Source organism: Entelurus aequoreus, linkage group LG28 (assembly GCF_033978785.1).
Source record: "Entelurus aequoreus isolate RoL-2023_Sb linkage group LG28, RoL_Eaeq_v1.1, whole genome shotgun sequence".
In the NCBI taxonomy this organism is placed as follows: domain Eukaryota; kingdom Metazoa; phylum Chordata; class Actinopteri; order Syngnathiformes; family Syngnathidae; genus Entelurus; species Entelurus aequoreus.
Window position 1 is genome coordinate 29,457,153 of NC_084758.1, and position 16,478 is coordinate 29,473,630.

The 16,478-nt window shown below is 40.1% G+C and overlaps 1 protein-coding gene across 1 annotated transcript in view; it reads right to left on the reverse strand.

Moving 5' to 3' along the window:
- Positions 1-16,478, reverse strand: part of lingo2 (leucine rich repeat and Ig domain containing 2) — a 325,431-nt gene that overhangs the window by 217,745 nt on the left and 91,208 nt on the right. Inside the window, exon 2 of the mRNA XM_062039779.1 lies at positions 9,957-10,042. The gene's annotated coding sequence lies outside the window, so the exon portion shown is untranslated. The remainder of the gene's footprint in view (positions 1-9,956; positions 10,043-16,478) is intronic.

Below are 16,478 nucleotides of genomic sequence, written 5' to 3' on the forward strand. Positions count from 1 at the left end.
GAAAACTTTGTTTTTTTATGGCAAAAACACTAAAATATGCAATATTTTCTCTGAAATATTTGGTGTGAAGTAATCAAAGCTTTAATTAAATCAATAATTCATAAAATCATATCATTCTTTATTATTTTTTAAGCAATGGGTGTTTAAAAGAAACAAAAACAATCCACAAAAATTATTGTGGATCCAAAAAGGTCCCACTCATAAAAGTGTTAAAAATGAGTCATACTTTCATCTTTTTGTATGTTTTTGTTTGTTTTATGCCATTTAGTAAAAAAAAAAACATAGTTTTTTTAATGTCAAAGACACAGGATATGAAATACTTTCCCCGAAAAACATTTCAAAGTGGAATATTTGACGTGAAGTAATAGGAGCCTTGACTAGGTCAATAATTCTTAACGGACTCTGATGGGGTTTTTTAACAGTAAAATCTAGGACCTTTTTACATTTTAGAGTGAATATGGTACCAGCTTTTTTTTTTATACAGTCAAATTTGGGCGACTGAGCTGCCAGTTTACTGTCAAATCTATGGTCACTGTGTTTACAGTGCATTAATACAAAAGGGAACACGGTACTTCTGTTATAATAATCTTGGGGTTATTTTAAATTCTGATTTGCATTTCGACAGTCACATCAAATCAGTAACAAAATCAGCCTACTATCACCTCAAAAATGTAACAAGACTTAGAGGGCTCATGTCAGCTCAAGACTTAGAAAAACTTGTACATGCCTTTATTACCAGTAGGCTAGACTATTGTAATGGTCTCCTTGCAGGTCTTCCCAAAAAAACTGTCAGGCAGCTACAGCTTGTTCAGATCGCTGCTGCTAGAGTTCTAACAAAGACCAAAAAATGTGAGCACATTACACCAATTCTTAAATCCTTACATTGGCTCCCTGTACATCAGAGAATTGATTTCAAAATCCTCCTGCTCATATATAAATCACTACATGGTCTAGGGCCCAAGTATATCACTGATATGCTCCCACTATATAAGCCCTCTAGATCACTAAGATCTTCTGAGACCAATCTGTTAGCGGTTCCAAGAGTAAACTCAAATCAAGGGAGAGCATCATTCAGTCACTATGCAACACATAGCTGGAATAAACTTCCTGAAGATGTCAGACTTTCACCAACTCTGACTACTTTTAAAGCTAGACTGAAAACTTTTATGTTCACCTTAGCTTTTAGCTAAAACTTTTAATCATTTAACTTTTAACGTCCGCACTGTTTTTATTTTTATTGTCTGCATTTTAATTTTGCTTTTGTTTTCTTTCATTTCACTTTGTTGTCTGTGAAGCACTTTGAGTCTGCCTTGTGTATGCAAAGTGCTATACAAATAAAGTTGCCTTGCCTTGCCTTATTTTATGGTCAAATCTGGCGACTGAGCTGCCAGGTTTTACATCACCCCCCTCCCTGCCTCCCTGCTGTGACAATGGATCAGCGCTTTGACGGTGCAGCTTGGCGCCCGCTGAGCGAAGGCGTAGAGGAGGCACGTGGCGCTGTAAGGAAAACGCCGCGTTTACTTTAGGGGTGAAAAACGCTTGACCTATGCTCGACATTTCAAAATTACACCAATCGAAAGGCGGGATTTGATGAAAAGGAGGAATGTGAGGGAAATATAGACACATTATACATCAGTATAGACCCAGAACTATAGTGTTGTAACAATACCAATATTTTGGTACTGGTACTGGTACTAAAATTACTTTGGTACTTTTCAGTACTTTTCTAATTAAAGGGGACCACAAAAAAATGCATTATTGGCTTTATTTTAACAACAAATCTTAGGGTGCATTAAACATATGTTTATTATTGCAGTTAAGTCCTTAAATAAAATAGTGAACATACAAGACAACTTGTCTTTTAGCGGTAAGTAAACAAACAAAGGCTCCTAATTTAGTCTGCCGACATATGCAGTAACATATTGTGTCATTTATCTACCTATTATTTTGTCAACATTATTAAGGACAAGTGGTAGAAAATGAATTATTAATCTACTTGTTCATTTACTGTTAATATCTGCTTACTTTCTCTTGTAACATGTTCTATCTACACTTCTGTTAAAATGTAATAATCACTTATTCTTCTGTTGTTTTGATACTTTACATTAGTTTTGGATGATACCACAAATCTGGGTATCAATCTGATACCAAGTAGTTACAGGATCATACATTGGTCATATTCAAAGTCCTCATGTGTCCAGGGACATATTTCCTGACTTTATAAACATAATATACATTTAAAAAAAACGAAAGAAGATGTTGTGATGCCAAACAAAATCAACGTAATCATAGTAGTATCGACTGGATACTTTACTGTACTTGTTATCGTTACAGTGGATGTTAGGTGTAAATCCACCAATGCCGTTTGTTTACTTTTTTACGTAGTGAAGCATGTTTAGCTATTCCTCGTCCTGCAGGGATGATACTTGTAAGAAACTTACATTATTTGTCGCCATGGAGACGAGGATTAGTGATTTAGAAGTAGCTACAACACTGCAGACTGCGGATGGATGTTAGCTGCTAGCTAGCAAGCCAGGTCTTAAAGCACCTCTTCCTGAGGGTGTTTCAGTGTTATAACTTCATTTTATCATTAGTTTTTAATTCAAAATGCGTCCGTTCTCCCTTTTTCTGTCTACACACTGTGTCTGCTTGTAAGTACTATGTGATTGTGCGCTGCCGAACATGCTCTTCTGCTTGTAAACCAGAAATGACACGACGTGACGAAGACGCAGGCCTGGTATCGGTACTTTTCAGAGACAGTATAGTACTGAAAATGATTAATTGGTATCATGGTACTATACTAATACCCGTATACTGTATAACCCTACACAGAACACAATCATCTTCAACTCACTGGTAAAATTGACGTCATTCTACTTCAAATAAGGGCCATTCAGTGGAGGGTTTTAAAACACAAGCCTCTGCTAAGATATTTAACATCCATTATCATTCCAGTGTTTAAAAAAAACAAAACATTAAGCATCAGAAGTGTCTTTCACAAGAATACTTTAACTCAGGGGTGTCAAACTTATTTTGGATGGGGGGCCACATGGAGAAAAATCTACTCCCAAGTGGGCCGGACTGGTAAAATCACGGCACGATAACTTAAAAATAAAGACAACTTCAGATTGTTTTCTTTGTTTGAAAATAGAACAAGCACATTCTGAAAATGTACAAATCATAATGTTGCTGTTTTTGTTTTTACACTTACATGTTGCGGTTAATAGTATTCCATCTTTATTTGTCGTTATTTAGACTTTCTGAATGAATTATGTGATAATGTTCACCAGTCAACTTTTTATCTATGAAGATAAAAAAATATTATCAAAATCAAAATATAGGATGCTATTTATATAGTTTGATCATTTTCCTCAACTGGTGCACTAAAATCATGTGGTTTATTTATTTTTTACAAATGTAGTATAATCTATACAGATACAAATAATTGCTATTGCGACATCTAGTGGACACATTTAGAACAGCAGTTTATATTATTCAAAAATTTCGGCTCATTTTTACTCTTTGCAAACTCATCCCGCGGGCCGGATAAAACCTGTTCGGGCAGTACGTTTGACACCACTGCTCTAGAGCCAATTTAGTGTTGCCAATCAACCTATATTATTATCATTTTAAAAAAATAAAAAAAACTCTCTCTAAATTAAAATTCTTGAAACGCTACTAAATTATCACCAATATAGGGCCTATAAAAATGTCGGCTCTTTTTTATTCTTAGCAAACCCGGAAAAAACCTGCTCGCGTAAACAGCTGTCGACATGTTTCAACCTGTAAGAAGTGCCTTGTTAAGTACAGTATCATTCACCAGCTTCTTTAATAAGGACACATTTTTAACTCATTAAAATGCATAATCCCTATATTACCTGCCAGTGAGCTCCCCCAGTGACACGATTAAAGTAGCACAGGAAGAGGGACGCAGTGCAGATTTTCTTAACCATGCATGAATTATTGAAGAACCAGAAGGTTAATGGCGTCGTCGTGCATTGGACGGACCCAAGTGAAGACACCAGGTAATAACGTGAGGACATTTCGTGCAAAGTGCGACAGGTCAGGTAAGAAGGTGTTAAAGTGATCTGCAATAATTAATTGTGTTGTGAGTCGTGTGTTTAATTAAACAGCGACCTAAAACTATCAAAAAGGTTCCAGTAGAAGAGTCAGCTCAAAAGCGTGTTTATCATGTTTACAGTCTTTCCAAAGGAAACATTTGCTACAATATGCAAACTGTTCTATTTACCAATTGGGTTTGTAAATCTATGTTAAACTGTACTTCTCTTGGGAGAAGTGGCGTGTCCTGTGCCTGGCAGTTCTTTCTATCGAAGATACACTATATTGCCAAAAGTATTTGGCCACCTGCCTTGACTCACATATGAACTTGAAGTGCCATCCCATTCCTTACTCATAGGGTTCAATATGATTTTGTTCCACCTTTTGCAGCTATTACAGCTTCAACTCTTCTGGGAAGGCTGTCCACAAGGTTGCGGAGTGTGTTTATAGGAATTTTCCACCATTCTTCCAAAAGTGCATTGGTGAGGTCACACACTGATGTTGGTCGAGAAGGCCTGGCTCTCAGTCTCCGTACTAATTCATCCCAAAGGTGTTTTATTGGGTTGAGGTCAGGACTCTGTGCAGGCCAGTCAAGTTCATCCACACCAGACTCTGTCATCCATGTCTTTATGGACCTTGCTTTGTGCACTGGTGCACAGTCATGTTGGAAGAGGAAGGGTCCCGCTCCAAACTGTTCCCACAAGGTTGTGAGCATGGAATTGTCCAAAATGTTTTGGTATCCTGGAACATTCAAAGTCCTTTCCACTGGAACTAAGGGCCCAAGCCCAACTCCTGGAAAACAACCCCACACCATAATTCCTCCGCTGACCCCTCTCTGTCAGTTTATGTGGTAAATGGTAAATCGGTTATACTTATATAGCCCTTTTCTACTTTCAAGGTACTCAAAGCGCTTTAACACTATTTCCACATTCACCCATTCACAGACTATGAGGGTGGATTCTGCCATGCAAGGCACTAACCACGACCCATCAAGAGCAAGGGTGAAGTGTCTCGCTTAAGGACACAACAGACGTGACTAGGTTGGCAGAAGGTGGAGATCGAACCAGGAACCCTCAGGTTGCTGGTACGGCCACTCTCTCAACCGCGCCACGCCATCCCCAGTGGCCTACCACTTGGTGGCTGAGTTGCTGTTGTTCCCAAACTCTTCCATTTTCTCATAATAAAGTTGACTTTGGAATATTTAGGAGCGAGGAAATTCCACGACTGGATTGGTTGCACAGGTGGCATCCTATGACAGTTCCACGCTGGAAATCACTGAAAGCGGCCCATTCTTTCACAAATGTTTGTAGAAACAGTCTCCATGCCTAAGTGCTTGATTTTATACACCTGTGACCGGGCCAAGTGATTAGGACACCTGATTCTGATCAATTGGATGGGTGGCCAAATACCTTTGGCAATATAGTGTATGTATCTATTTGGTACTTTTATAACTGGTCATCCACTGACTGGATTGAGTGTTGCTCTGGTATAATGACAAATTCGGATGACGATGGCAGCCGTTCAAGGTGCCCAAAGGCTGCCTGTCGCGATGGATGGGTTGGGCAGAGCGGTGACCACTCAGTGTCACGGTTGGGTCGCATGTTACTGCGTGGGTCGTTCTCCCAGGATGCAGATGGAATCTCCGGGCGAAGCGTGCAGGTAGGATATGATTTAATTCTCATAAATCATGCGAAATACAAACAGGAATCAAAGGCATGGAAACAAGAAGTCATCCAATGAAACTGTTGCATACTGCAAATAAGGAAGCCAGACCGAGTGTGGCGCACAACGTGAATAAGCACCTCTCTGATTAGTGCCTGACAGCAGGTGAGCATGCCGAACACTAATCAGAGGCAGGTGAGACTATTTAGCACCCATGGTAACAAAAACACAAACCAAGGGGTTGCTGAAAACAGAACTGAGGTAGTGGAACTAATAAATCAAAACAAAACAAAACAAAACATGATCCAGGCAACGGATCACGACACTCTTGGAAATTGGATAACATCTTGGAGAAGCTTTCCACTGTCCAAGGCCAAATTATGATCAATTTGAGAGCCACAATGGACAACTATAGCTGACAAATTTGAAAGTGTATGCTGGCCTAACCAAAAAAACAATCCTTATCTTCAATTCAAGTCCCTTTGCTACAGCCTCGGTAAGGCCCCAGCGAGACCAGCACAGCAAAGGACACCGCGGAAAGTCCTTTCCTCCTTTATCAAAGACACTTGGGCTGCCGAGAATGCCTAGCGGCGGTACCTTCCAGGCTTGTGGACAATACACACACCCATGGACTACGACACAGATACGCACAGAGGGTCTAATTTGGGACCTGTTACCCCACCCACCCCCCCCACCCCCCCTCCCCCATGTTAATCTCAGTAAAACTAAAATATTGCTATTTGGTAACAGTAGAAGAGAAAGTCAAACACAAATACAGATAGACAGAGTAAATAATGAAAGGGTAAATTAATCAAAAATAAATAAATAAATAAATAAATAAATAAATAATTAATCCTGGCTTTGTAGATACACTGAAACCAAGTCTAAGGCCATGTCTACACTAAGTCGTTTAACCCCTTAAACATATAATTATTTAGCCTAAGCCCCGTTTCAGCCACACTAAATCATCGTTTAAGGTCCCCCTTCTCGGACACATTTTTACACACGGGTAAGTGCCCCGTGTATTTCTTGAATCTACGGCTCTTAGCTTTGTATGGACTCATTGATCGTTTAAAAACTGAGCTTGGAGAGAAAGTGATGCCAGAAAGACCGCGCCCCACACAGGAAGTGACGCCAGAAAGACCACGCCCCACACAGGAAGTGACGCCAGAAAGACTGCGCCACACACAGGAAGTGACGCCAGAAAGACCACACCACACACAGGAAGTGACGCCAGAAAGTCATAACAAACAGACATGCCCGTGTTTCTCCTTCTTTTGGAAATCACACATCAATACCCAAAAAGAAGGCAACTGGCGATTGCAGCTATTTGGGATACAACACTTCTCAGACAGCAAGAGAACTTTCAAATGTCCGGGTCAGCTGTGAGTCTATTTACCGAAAAACTTTGTCCCTTTCTCCAATGGATGTGATACAGCCAGTGTGTGACTACAAATATTACTTCATGGATGTGACTGTGAAATGGCCAGGGAGCGTGCATGATGCCCGCATCTTCGCTAACTCCGCCATTAGCCTGCAGCTGAAAGATGGAACCATCCCCTCGTGTCCCAAACTGTTTATCGCACTGTCTACTACTTCCTCATGTCTAATAAAGATTTTGATTAATTTATGACGGCTCAGGTGGGATTCACTACAATAGGGCCCCACAGCACACTAGATTCTAGTTCATTAAAATACCACAACACTGGATATTGTTCAAAGGAGATACATTTTGATTTAAAAACGTGCACACACAAAAGAGCAAACAAATGGAAAATGCACAGCAAAGTATTTACAATATAGCTCTTTTAAATAACTTCACAGTGAAGTAAAGTCATCTACTGGAGAGCTGGCGGCGGACAGAAAAGGGCTGGGGGGTCTTAAACGGTGGCATTGTTGCGTGTGGACACGGATACGGTTAGGTGGGATTTACCCTGAATGACCTTAGTGTAAACGGGGCCTAAGCTCATTGTGTTTTTGAAGCTGCACCGGTTTCCTCAGAATTCTCCACAAACTTGGAAGTGTTTTTGTCCATAGGATTAGTTGTGATAATAAAGGTAAAGTACTGGTATTGTTTATTATCAATGGCACTATTTCTATTGGTATTCATATTGCTCCATTTTTAGTGTAATAATGCTCATTGTCATTTCTGTATTTTTTTTAAAATTTTCGCTAACTGCTTATTTACTATTACTTTTACCATCATATTTGTACATGTCGTATTTGCTGATGTTGCTCTGTTGTTGTTGTTGTTGTTGTGTTTGCTGTTGTTGTTTTTGTCTCTCTGTCTAATCCCCCTCTTGTCCCCACAATTCCCCCCTCTGTTTTCCTTTTTGTCTCTTTCTATCCCCTCCTGCTCCGGCTGCACCAAATGATAATATAAATACATTTAATAAAGTCAAAATACAAGTAAGGCAACAAGAGAAGTATCCTACACTTCTCTTTTGTAAAGTAAATCTGAACAGCCGATATGGGCATCTACATCTGCTATATGATTTGCCCGAGAAGCTGGGCAGGACATTATAAAAAAAAAAAAAAAAAAAAAAAAAAGATTAGTTGTGATTTGTACGTTTTCGTAATGTGCTTGTTCTGTTTTTGGCCAAAGAAAAACAAAGAAAACAACTTAGAGTTGTCTTTGTTTTTAAGTGATCGTGCCATGATTTCACCATTACGGCCCACTTGGGAATATATTTTCCTCTTTGCGGCCCCTGAGCTAAAATGAGTTTGACACCCAGGGTTTCCCGCAATGTTTTGTTGTTAAGGCGGCCGCCTTAACAACAAAGAGCCACCGCCTAAACTAACGTCTTAACAAGATCTCCAGCCACACGTGCGCATTTAAAAAACTATCTCTATCCCCAAGAAAACGCATACACAGAGTGTCACACGCATGCCAAAATACTGGGGGCTCTGTAGCCTAGGACTTAAGACCATTTTAGCCAATCAGAAACATCCAAAACGTCATTTCCGGAGGCGGCATATAGCAAAAATGGCGAGTCACGGCAAGAAATAATTATATATGTGGACTGACAGAAGTACAGCTACTTTTAAGCATCAAGTAAACAAAACTCAACAAAGTTGACTGGGAATCTTGCCAGTCCAAGTATGGCAACATTCTTACCCTATTTTGGAGTGGTACGGACTTGGAGGGAGATCTGAGGAATTTCCTCATCGGAAACAGGACATCACAAAAACAACTATCGACACTAAATTGAAAGCGATTCGTGGAAAGTACAGACAAGCAGTCGACGCAGGTGGAAGAAGTGATTACGGTAGAGTTGTTTTGCTGTACTTCCAAATATGCCAGCAGATCTGGGGCAATTCTCCATCAACGACATCCATTAAATTTGGAATAGAAACATCAGATATTGACAAAAGCTCTCACAGGAGTTCGGATTATTTTTTATTTATTATAAGATATTGTTAGTTGGTTATTTTTTAATAAACAGTGTGTTTAATGTAATCAAAGTCTGTAGTCTATTGCCCCCCCCCCCCCCCCCCCCCCCCCCCAGGCTGTGGTGGCAGCGATGAGGTGGAGACGTGATGGCAACAGGCCGAGTTACACTGTTCCTTACACCCACCCACCCCCTTCCCCGTCCTGCCGCCTATCCCGGGCGACGCCCTCTCCCAATACCTTAACTAACACATTTTCTGGGGGAAACACTGGACACCCCTGTTCTGTACTTTGCTGAGGTCATTCCTTGGAATCAAGGCACATATTTTTAAATGAAGCCCCAGGTGTTGGAACTTCGGGCATGCAGCTACCAATGCTCCATTTGGAGGAACAACCGCAAGACCTTCACATTCTAAGGCTCTACTCACCTGTGTTCAATGCCAAGAACATGCACCTGTTTACAATGGATTCCCATCATCTCATGATTTCATGGCAGAGTGCTGCGGCCCACAAGGCTTTTGACTGATGCACTAGAGCCGCTTTAGTCATTTTTTTATTTTTTACCCCCCCACAGAGTGCAACCGTGGCAAATTTAAGGAAAAAAAAAAGGCCAAAGCGTTTAGGGTGAGGAGGGCACGCCAAAGTTCAAGACAGAAGAAAGCTCTTTCAGCGAAGGCTTTTAACGCGCGGGTTGGTACTTTGTCCTTTAGTGTCTCTTAAAAGCTTCTAGTCTCAGACAACAGAACTTAAATTGCGTTAAATGAACACATGAATCGGCGAGAGTGGGAAAAAAACCCAAAAAAACCAAAAACATAATTGACTGTGAATGTCTGCTGCTACTTACTACTTTGAGAAGCAATCATCCTCTCAGCCATGGCGCGCTCTTTTCTCTCCTCCTTCGCTGCGGTCGCCCCAATTTTCACTCTTTATCTAAAAGATCACGAGAGAGAGGGAGAAATAAAGAGAATGACGGGAAATGACAATCTATACATGGAGTGTTTTCAAAGCTTCCTGTAAATCAGAAGTGTATAGCAAATCCCAATCAATGCTGCGAGATGGTACCTCTCACATATGAACTGATACGGTGCCAATTTAACGGTACCTGGGAATTGATACCACTACTCAAAGGTAACAATTTTCTGTAATTGTGTGCGTGTTCTTGTGTTAAATCACAAAGTCTCTGTTTTTATTCACTTTTGAGTCTCATTTGCAAGTATGCATTCATTTGAGTGGCCATAGTCAGGAAGTAGTCTTTGTCATTACGTTGCATGTGCCAGCCTGGTCTTTTGTTGATTTCCTACAAAGTGTTTAAACTGTAAGTATTGTACTTCTTACCAGTGTTAGGGAAAAAGGCGTGACTAGTAAAAAGTGATCTAATTACTTTTAATGATGTTACTGTTACCAATGTGTTTGGCTATAAGGAACTTGATAGAAAAAATATTAAAAAAAACAACAACAAAAAAAAATATATATATATATATATATATATATATATATATATATATATATATATATATATATATATATATATATATATATATATATATATATATATATATTTTATTTTTGTAGTTTTTTTGGTTTTTTTTATCAAGTTCCTTTTAGTGTGGTGCTGGTTGTTGCTTGCATTAGTAAAAAGTTAGTTCCTGCATTGAACTTGCTTTGTTTCTGACGTTGTCTTGTTGACTTGTTGACAACCGCATCAAAAGTAGCCAAACACATCGGTAACGGTAACATCATTAAAAGTAATTAGATCACTTTTTACTAGTCACACCTTTTTCCCTAACACTGGTAAGAAGTACAATACTTACAGTATAAACACTTTGTAGGAAATCAACAGTCTAGTTTGCTTACTTACTACTAAAAGACACGTTGTCTTGTCTGTTCACTTTTTTATTTAAGGACACTTGCAATAAGAAATGTATGTTTAATGTACCCTAAGATGTTTTGTTAAAATAAAGCCAATAATGTAATAAAAAAAAAAAAAAGAAAAACAACAAAAAGAAAAAAAAAAAAAAAAAAAAAAAAAAAAAAATATATATATATATATATATATATATATATATATATATATATATATATATATATATATATATATATATATATATATATATATATATATATATATATATATATATATATATATATATATATATATATTTTTTTTTTTATTTATTTATTTATTTTTTTTATCAAGTTCCTTTTAGTGTGGTGCTGGTTGTTGCTTGCATTAGTAAAACGTTAGTTAAATTAAGTTAGTGTTGTCCCGATACCAATATTTTGCTACCGGTACCAAAATGTATTTTGATATTTTTGGTAACTTTGATACTTTTTTAAATAAAGGGGACCACAAAAATTACATTATTGGCTTTATTTTAACAAAACATCTTAGGGTACATTAAACATACATTTCTTATTGCAAGTTTCTCCTTAAATAAAAAAGTGAACAGACAAGACAACGTGTCTTTTAGTAGTAAGTAAACAAACAAAGGCTCCTAATTTTGCTGCTGACATATGCAAAATGCATTCTATTATTTTGTCAAAAATATTAAGGAAAAGTGGTAGAAAATTGATTATTAATCTACTTGTTCATTTACTGTTAATATCTGCTTATTTTCTGTTTTAACATGTTCTAGCTACACTTCTGTTAAAATGTATTCTGTTGTTTGATACTTTACATTAGTTGTCATCAGTGAGTGTCACATTTGTCCTATAGTGTCTTTCATTTAGTTATTGAAGTGTATTTCTGGTCTTGTCACCCCCCCCCCGGGCAAAAGGACAACACGACAGCTGGATCAAAAGAGACGTCGGAGAACCAAAAGTTGCTTCATTACAAGCGAGTTTCATTATTCAGGACTGCAGTACCCGGAGGAGGCTAAGTCAAAACAAATGAGGCACTCCTAACCTGGAGAGGCCGAACCACAGTCATGTAAGGAGTTGTTCATGTGAAAGTGTCTACAAAAAAACAAATTTAAGTCATAACTTAAATGTTGGCTTTGAGCTAGACAGGTAGTCTCTTCTCAAGGATACGGCCATCACTTTTGCATTCCTAAATCCCAATTAGAGCCTCTTTCCTACGAGAAGTGATCCAATCCACCTGCGGATATCAACCCAAGGGGCCTTATCTTATTATGTGCTCAAACTGAAATACCACAATTTAATTAAACTTGGTGGTTTGCTTTCTCCAAGTTGGATAAAAGTCTTCACCATAAGCAAAACATGATATGAGTTAATTAATTCACTTCATTATATAACTAATCAAAATAATACAGCATTTCAGTGCGCCATACACTCACTAACGTTTCATTTACCCATGACTACTAATCTCAGTAGCCTGCTCAGTGTCCTTGTGGTTAGAGTGTGGGGATGTCGTGTGGATCTAGTTAATAGTGTGAGAGTGCAGTCTATAGTGGGGCCAGCAGGGGATCATCTTGAGTGCAGACAAGTCAGCAGCGCAGAGACGTCCCCAAACTTGTGGTTAGAGTGTCCGCCCTGAGATCGGTAGGTCGTGAGTTCAAACCCCGGCCGAGTCATACCAAAGACTATAAAAATGGGACCAATTGCCTCCCTGCTTGGCACTCAGCATCAAGGGTTGGATTCGGGGGTCAAATCACCAAATTGGTTCCCGAGCGCCACCACCGCTGCTGCTCACTGCTCCCCTCACCTCCCAAGGGGGTGGAACAAGGGGATGGGTCAAATGCAGAGGGTAATTTCACCACACTTAGTGTGTGTGTGACAATCAGTGGTACTTTAACTTTAACTTTGTCATGAGCTTCACGATTGATTTATACTTGGCTTTTATCTCAAAGCAATACATGATCTTTGATAAGTTTGGGTCCCGTGAAGGGAACCGTGTTTTTAAATCGAGTCCTGCGCTACAGAAGTTTGGGAAAAAACCAGCCCTCTCGGATATCATACTGTTTGTCTTTAGATCCTTGGGCTAAAGTTCTTTATCTTTCCAGAGCCTCCAGCTAAAAAGTGTGTCCTACGGCGTGCACAGAAGCTCGCCGCGCTCGCTCATAATGACTTCCTTCATCCAGGCTGCAGCATGAAACACGGCACACGGCCATTATGCACAAGGCGTGCCTGACTTGGTAATGTGATGATAAGGGGGCAGGGGGTGGGGGGGGGGCGCTCTCTCCTTCCAAGTCCAAAGACAGAGAGAGGACGGAATATGTTGGACTGGGGACGCTCTTGTTAGAATTACTCTTGACACCGCACGCTATTAGCGCACCATTTAGAGTTCAAGGACAATAGCCGACCACTTTTTTGATCCTTTATCTGTTGGATCCCCTTGTTAAGCCTGAAGCCGGCTCCCGACAAAGACCACGGAATATTGATGGGCTGCGTTTCAAGGAGCCATTTAGATGAATTCATAATCCTCTTTTTGTCCGCCCTGGAACGTCTTTTGACATCCCAGGTTGAAAAACAACGTCTTTATGTTTCCGCACGGACATTATCGGATACTCGCCGCGTACATAAAACAGAAGGCAGTCAGTCCTAAATGATGGATTCGTACATTAGAGCCTAATGAGCCTGTAAGGGAGCTGTTGTTTCAGGACGTGACAACAAACGCGCCCTTACTCGAAGGGATCTTAATTCTGTTCAGAGCGCGGCATCATTGCACATTATGCGACTTAATAAGGCCTCGACGAGGAGCCGTCACATCCTGCCCCCTGAAAAATTGTAAACGACTCCCCAGCCGGCCACAAGTCTGTCCTTGATTCCCAAGGACGCATTAGCGCATCATTTGCCAGCTGGCGTCAAGACGCGACGGCCATCACGACGACGGTCCCCCGCTCTTCGCCACGCGGCCATAAAAGCTTGCCTAATGTGCCCGGCCACCTGGAGGCTGGGAGAGACGCCGCATCAGCACAAACAGACACCAGACAGAGACAACTTTTCAACAACACTATTGCAAAGTTTTAGTTATTTGAAACCAGACAACCTGGTCAGTTGTAGTAATCCAGACGGCCGGTGCAATGGCTGGTGACACACCCTTGTTTTTGTTTGCAGAACATCACCGCACTTTATTAATGTTATTTTTTAATGTTTTTTATTTTTTCTCACCCCCCCCCCACCCCCCCACCCCCTTGTTTACCTGTATCTCACCTTTTTTGTAAGGGGCGCCGGAAGTTGGCAGACCCGTCAGCAATCCTGTTCTGTCTCCCTGTAATGTTTGTCTGCTCTTGAATGGGATTGTGCTGAAAATTTTAATTTCCCCTCGGGGATTAATAAAGTAATTCTGACTCTGATTCTGAATTCTGAATCAGCAGCCTAGTTCCCAGCTAGCAATTAATGCACAAGTTTCCAGCCAGCCATTAGCGTGCTACTTGACAGCTAGTTTGATCATATTAGGCCTATACTGGCTCACCTGCACTGGCTTCCGGTGCACTTAAGATGCGACTTAAAGGTTTTACTAAAAAAAAGGTCTAGCTCCATCCTATCTTACTGATTGTATTGTACCATATGTCCCCGCAAGAACTCTGCGTTCTAAGAACTCCGGCTTATTAGTGATTCCCAAAGCCCAAAAAAAGTCTGAGGGCTTTAGAGCATTTTCTATTCGGGCTCCAGTACTCTGGAATTCCCTCCCGGTAACAGTTAGAGATGCTACCTCAGTAGAAGCATTTGAGTCCCATCTTAAAACTCATTTGTATACTCTAGCCTTTAAATAGACACCCCTTTTAGACCAGTTGATCTGCCGTCTCTTTTCTGCTCTGCCCCCCGCTCCTGCGTGGAGAGGCTATCAGGTGACTACAGATGCTGTGCTAACTGTTCAAAGTCGAGACCCAGGGTGGACCACTCATCTGTGCATCAGTTGGGGACATATTTGTGCTGCTGACCTGTCTCCACTCAAGATGACCCCCTGCTGGCCCCACTATTACACACTATTAACTAGATCCCCTCGACATCCATTGCACCGGTCCCCACATCTGCGGTCCCCTCCAAGGTTTCTCATTGGATCCCATTGGGTTGAGTTTTTTCCTTGCCCTGATGTGGGGTCTGAGCCGAGGATGTTGTTGTGGCTTGTGCAGCCCTTTGAGACACTTGTGATTAAGGGCTATATAAATAAACTTTGATTGTTCAGCGACACTGGCAATTAGCTTGCGGCACTCGATGCCAACTAATGTTGTCCCGATATCAATATTTTGGTACCGGTACCAACATAATTTCGGTACTTTTTGGTACTTTTCTAAATCACACATATTTGCATTATTGGCTTTATTTTAACAAAAAATCTTAGGATATATTAAACATTCTTATTGCAAGTTTGTCCTTAAATAAAATAGTGAACATACAAGACAACTTGTCTTTTATTAGTAAGTAGGTAAACAAAGGCTCCTAATTTAGTCTGCTGACATATGCAGTAACATATTGTGTCATTTTCCATTCTACTATTTTGTCAAAAATATTAAGGACAAGTGGTAGAAAATGAATTATTAATCTACTTGTTCATTTACTGTTAATATCTGCTTACTTTCTATTTTAACATGTTCTATCTACACTTCTGTTAAAATGTAATAATCACTTATTCTTCTGTTGTTTGATACTTTACATTAGTTTTGGATGATACCAAACATTTAGAACCGGTACATTTCAGAGGCGGTATAGTACCGAATAGGTAGGTAGTATCGAGTTACTATACTAATACCGTACAACCCTAATGCCAACTGACGATCAGTATTAACTTACAACGGCATTCTTTTTGTATTGTTTCAGTTTCACAAATTCCTCAGTAAATTCACCAAAACGTCACCGTGGAGTTATAGTCTTGAGAATACAGTACATCTCTGGTGCACTAACAAAAGTGGCTGCTCGATACCACAAACAGCTACACTGTAACTCTGATCCAGAAACAACTTAGCCTTAAATGAACCGTAACTCCCAAAAGTCAAAGCAACTGTATCAGAATAAAGGTTAACACTTTAGTATGGGGAACATATTCTCCATGAATTAAAATGTTACGGGACGGTGTGGCGCGGTTGGTAGAGTGGCCACACCAGCAACCTGAGGGTTCCTGGTTCGATTACCATCTTCTACCAAACTATTAACGTCCGTTGTGTCCTTGAACAAGACACTTCACCCTTGCTCCTGATGGGTCGTGGTTAGCGCCCTGCATGGCAGCTCCCGCCATCAGTGTGTGAATGTGTGTGTGTGAATGTGGAAATAGTGTCAAAGAGTGCTTTGAAGGTAGAAAAGCGTTATACAGTACGACCCATTTACCATTTACCACGTAAACTGACAGGTCAGCGGAGGCATTATGGTGTGGGGTTGTTTTTCAGGAGTTGGGCTTGGGCCCTTAGTTCCAGTTAAATTAGTTGCTTTTTAAAGTAACAAAGACTTAATTCAAGTTATTTGGACACTA